Source organism: Phalaenopsis equestris, unplaced genomic scaffold (assembly GCF_001263595.1).
Source record: "Phalaenopsis equestris unplaced genomic scaffold, ASM126359v1 Scaffold000022, whole genome shotgun sequence".
Lineage (NCBI taxonomy): Eukaryota > Viridiplantae > Streptophyta > Magnoliopsida > Asparagales > Orchidaceae > Phalaenopsis > Phalaenopsis equestris.
Genome location: NW_018164464.1, coordinates 1335618 through 1341617, shown reverse-complemented (window position 1 = coordinate 1341617; position 6000 = coordinate 1335618).

The window sequence follows — 6000 nt, the reverse complement described above, 5'->3', positions numbered from 1 at the left end:
ATAGGGATAATTCATATATATATATATATACATATTTGTAACGTTAGCCCTGTTGTTGTATTATGTACTCTTTTTTCTGAATTGAAGAAAAACCGCCGCTCTGCTTCCGAGGACGTAGACATCTTTGTCAAACCTCATTAAATCTCTGTGTGTTCTTATGGATTTGTGATGATTCCTATTGCCCTAATTTCTCAACAAATGGTATCAGAGAGATGTTCTAGGGCAGAGAAGAGAAATATCGACGCAGGGAAGAGGAAGATTGGGAGGGGAGATCGACGTCTATGGTTCGGCGGCGAAAGCTTCAGAGTTTTTTTGTGGCTTCGGTGAATTTGACCGAGGCAAGGAGTTCAACGGTTTGGATCGTGATATAGAGGCGAATTGTGGCATCTCAGATTCGCGAAACATAGGGATTCGCGACAGATGGGAGGCGTTCGCAAAAGGGCTTCGGTTGGCGTTCGCGACACAGAAAGGCGAATCACGGTTCTGCTACAGGTCTTCCTCGCGTGACCAAGCGAGAAGGAAAGTTCGCAGAGGAGGTTGTGAATAGACAAATTTGGAGGTTGTGAGGAGTTCGGCTTCGAGGAGTCGAGGAATTCCTCAGAGGTTCTTCCATTCGCAACACACGAGTTCGCGACGCAGGAGATCGCAAGATCAGGCGGAGGCAGAAGCGGTCCGGGCGGCGCTCCGGTCGTCGTGTGAGGAGTCAGGCAGCGGAGCGCGGGAGCAGAATTGGAAGGGAATATTCTCTTTCAGGAAATTGTCGAGGAAAAGGAAGTTCCTGTTGCTGCACGTGGACAAAAGCGGAAAAGAAAATATCAGGAAAGGAAATTTTCTTAAAATTATTTTTCAAGGAAACTTAATTAAGGAAACTTAATTAAGAGAATATTTCAATCCTTTTTCGGAAAGATTCGGTTGCTTTTCTGAGAAATTTAATTAAGGAAAGTACTTAATTAAGGGAAACTCAATTAATGAAACTTAATTAAGAGAATATTTCAATCATTTTTCGGAAAGATTCAGTTGCTTTTCTGAGGAACTTAATTAAAGGAAACTTAATTAAGGAAACTTAATTAAGAGAACATTTCAATCATTTTTTGGAAAGATTCTGAGCAAGAAGTTACAGAGGAATTTGCAGAATAGTTTGCTGCAGGATCAATTTTAAATGACAATTTCTGGTGCAAAATTCTAGGTGGTGAAGTTCAATTGGTGGTGAAGTTCAATAGAACTGGTAACTTCAGATTGTGGCAAACAAGGGTGAAAGATCTATTGGCACAACATGAAATCTTGAAAGCTTTGCGAGCAACAAAACTAAATGTTATGGAGGATGAAGATTGAGAAGAATTGCAACAACAAACCGTAGCAACCATACGCTTGTGTCGGACAGATGAAGTTATGTATCACGTGATGAATCTAAAATCTCCATGGAAGATATGAAAGAAATTGGAAACTCAGTTTATGTCTAAATCTCTGACGAATAAATTGTATCTGAAGTAAAAGCTGTATGGGCTGAAGATGCAAGAAGGTTCTGATCTGACACAACACGTGAATGTCTTCAATCAAATAATCACGAATTTATCACGGCTTGATGTGAGTAATGAGGATGAAGACCGAACAATGATTTTGTTGTGTTCATTGTCTTTTTTCTATGAACACCTGGTGACTGCTCTGATATATGGGAAAGAAACTATTAAACTTGATTATATTACTGTAGCATTGTTGGCTCACAACCAGCAAAAGTAAAATGCTGGGGAAAACTCTCATGACGACAGTTTATATGTTAAGGGTAATCAGAACCGTGGAAGGAAGAAAGATAATGAGGATTTGGAAGGCTAAATTTCAGATCAAAATCCAAAGGTAAAAAGACAATTCATTGCTACAAGTGCAAGGAGCTGGGTCATATGAAGAGAGATTGTCCAAAGCTGAAGAAGCATACTGAAGAAAAAATGTGATGCATTGAATTTTGTAAATGTGGTGTAGAGTGACAATTCAGATTGTAGTGATGGTGATATGCTTTCAGTTTCATCAATTCAGTTTATGGATGCATGGATTCTTGATTCAAGATGTTCTTATTACATAACACATAACAGGGAGTGGCTTACTTCATACTGGTTAACTAATTATGACTCAGTCTATTTAGGTGATGATAAATGTTGCAATATTGTTGGTATTAGTGGAGTCAGAATTCAGATGTATGATGACACTATTAGAACATTATATGATGTCAAACATATTTCATATCTGAAGATGAATTTGATTTACATGGGCACTTTTAATATAAATGGTTTTATTCCTAAGGCAGATGAGGATAGAGAAACCATCAGAATTGTTAAGGGCGCACTGAATGAGATGAAAGGGAAGTTAACTGCAGGTAATATCTACAACTGTTGGGGAGTAAAATTGTATGTGAAGTCCATTCTGTGGAGTGAGATGACGATAATACAAATTTATGACAAATGCGTCTGGGTCATCTTAGTGAATGTGAGATGATGAAATTGCATAAAAGAAACCTGTTGCATTGTGTTAAAAGCTGCAAGCTCGATCTTTGTAACTTCTGTGCTCTTGGAAAACAGACTAGAGTTTGTTTTATGACTGGAAAACATAAAACTAAAGGGATTCTTGATTATGTGCATTCTGTTGTATGGGGCCCTACTAGGAAGTCACAGTGAATCGTCCTTGGGAGGATCTTAGTATTTTGTAACATTTATTGATGATTTCTCTAGGAAAATTTGGGTTTATTTTTTGAAGCAAAAAATCTGAAGTATTCTCTAAATTCAAATTGTGGAAAGCTGAGGTGGAGAACCAAACTGGCAGAAAGATCAAATATTTGAGATCTGATAATGACACAGAGTACACCGATTTGCAGTTTCAGAAGTTTTGTTAGGAGCATAAGATTCAAAGACATTTTTCAGTGCGTAAGACACCACAACAGAATAGTGTGGCAGAAAGGATGAACAAGTCCTTAATTGAAAGAGCAAGATGTTTGAGACTGAATGCAGAGCTTCCTAAGAGTTTATGGGCAGAGGCTGTGAATATGACATGTTATGTCATCAATAGATCACCTTGGGAATCGTCAGGTGGCAAGGTTGCAGAAGAGGTATGGATAGGTAATCCAGTTAATTTCGTTCATTTACGAATTTTTGGTTGCCCTACTTATGTGCATGTACTTTGAGATGAAAGAACAAAACAAGGTGCAATGGAACAATTTCAGTTCAGATGCAGTGCAGATGGATTTAGAACAACATTCAGAAACAACTAAGAGAGTTAAAGGTTCAAATCCAACACCTGGTGATTCTATTCCAGATGATCTTCATAATTATAATCTAGTCAGAGACAGACAAAGACACACCAATATAAGCCTCTTAGCAGATTGAGTTATGAAGACTTGGTCTCTTGTGCACTTCTCATTAATAGCGATGATCTAGCTACTTTTCAAAGAGCTATCTTCAACTAGAAGAAAGAGAAATGAATGTGTGCAATGGTTGAGGAGATGGAGTCTTTGCAGAATAATCACACATGGTAGCTAGTTCAGCTTCCTGAGGGAAAGAAGGTTATTGGGTGCAAGTGGGTGTACAAAAGGAAACCAGCAGTATCAGAAAAAGAAGAGGAAAAGTTCAAGACTTAGCAAAGGGATTTTCACAGCCGAAGGGGATAGATTATGATGAAATCTTTTCTGCTGTGGTCAGCATACTTCAATCAGGCGGTGCTTGCATTAGTAGTTATTTGAGACTTGCATTTTGAGCATATGGATGTTAAAATTGCTTTCTTGTATGGTGATTTGGAGGAGCAGATTTACATGAGCAGCCGGAAGGGTGCACTCAACCTAGACAAAAGCATCTGGTTTGCAAATTAAGAAAATCGCTATATAGGTTGAAACAGTCTCCAAGACAATGGTACAAATAGTTTGAATCCTACAAGATTCAGATTGGCTACAAGCGATGTGAGTATGATTGGTTGGTTTTTATGAATGATTGTTGTGTTTATATGAAGAGTCTTGATGATCATTCTATTATTTTTCTATTATTGTATGTTGATAATATACTGATTGCTGCAAAAAATATGAATGATGTCCGTGGTTTGAAAGCTTTATTGAGCAATGAATTTGACATGAAAGACTTGGGTCCTACGAATAAGATACTTGAAATAGAGATTCATCGAGATAGATGCTCTAGGCGATTATGTTTATCTCAAGAAGGCTATATTGAGAAAGTGTTGGACATGTTTGAGTTGAGCAAACCAAAGCTTGTGAGCACTCCATTGGCAAATCATTTTAAGCTTTCTTCAGAACAGTGTCTTAAGAAAGATACAAAAATCAATGACATAATAAAGGTTTCATATGTCAGTGTAGTTGGCTGCTTGATGTATACAATGATATGTACTCGTCCTGATTTGACTCATGTTGTCAGTCAAGTCTGCAAATACATGTCTAAACTAAGAAGACGACATTAGAAAATTGTCAAGTGGATTTTTCAGGTATTTGAAGGGTACTATAGGACATAAAATTATTTTTGACAGTCAGCAGAATGATCCTTTAGTTGTGGGGTACGTTGATTAAGATTATGTAGGTGTTAGGTATGTGTTTACTCTTGGTGGAGGGTCTACATGTTGGAAATCAACAATCCAGTCTATTGTGATATTATCTACAATTAAAGCTGAGCACATGACAATAGTTGAAGCTGCAAAAGAAGTTTTATGTCTTGCTGAGCTAGTAAAGGAACTGAGCGTTGAGCAAGGTGAATTTCAGTTGCATTGTGACAATCAGAGTGCTATTTATCTGGCTAGAACCAAACATATATATGTACCATGCAAGAACCAAGCATATTGATGTCAAGTATCACAAGATCAGAGAATTGATTGCTTCTGGTGAGATACTATTGCAGAAGGTTCATACTTATGAAATTGCAGAAGATATGTTGACCAAGCCAGTTACTATCAGCAAGTTCTTGTATTGCTTGAACATTTTGAATGTTCGCAGTTGCTAGAGAAGCATGGTGGCCCAACCCACTTCAGTGTGTAAGAAACTCCATGATGTATTTCTCCTAAGGGGTTGGATATTCTCTAAGGTGGAGATTTGTTAGGTATGACTCATATACCATATAAGGGACAGATGCTGGAGCGGAGCGGAAGAATTTGTCAAAATTGGGGGAGTTTCGTTGTGTGGGTTGGGGGTGCGGGGGCAACGCCCCGAGGTTTTGTATAGGGATAATTCTATAATTACATATTGTACTCCAGGGCTATATATATGCATGTTTGTGTCCCTAGGGCCGATGTTGTATTTTGTACTCCTTTTTATAAATTAAAGGAAAGTTGTCACTCTGCTCTCGATGACGTAGACATCTTTTCCGAACCGCATTAAATCTCTATGTGTTCTTCTAGATTTGTGTCAATTCCCATTTTTCTTCTCCCTAATTTCTCAACAGTAATAACTCTAAAATACTCGTCTTGATTTGGCTAATGCTGTTAGTCAAGTCTGAAAATACATGTATAAACCAAGAAGGCGACATTGGGAAGCAGTCAAGTGAATTTTCAGGTATATGAAGGGTACTGTAGGACATTGATTTATTTTTGGTAATCAGTAGAATGATCTTTCACTTGTGGGGTACGTTGATTAAGACTACACAGGTGGTTTGGATGACAGAAGGTCTATAACTGAGTATGTGTTTACTCTTGGTGGAGGGCCTATATGTTGGAAATCAACAATTCGGTCTATTGTGACATTATCTACAACTGAAGCTGAGTACATGACAATAGTTGAAGCTTAAAAGAACTAGGAGTTGAATAAGGTGGAGTTCAGTTGCATTGTGACAATCAAAGTGTTATTTATCTGGCTAAGAACCAGGTGTACAATGCAAGAACCAAGCATATTGATGTCAGGCATCACAAGATCAGAGAATTGCTTGTTTCTGGTGAGATACTGTTGCAGAAGGTCATACTTATGAAATTGCAGATGATAATGTTGACCAAGCCAATTATTATCAATAAGTTCTTGCATTGCTTGGACATGTT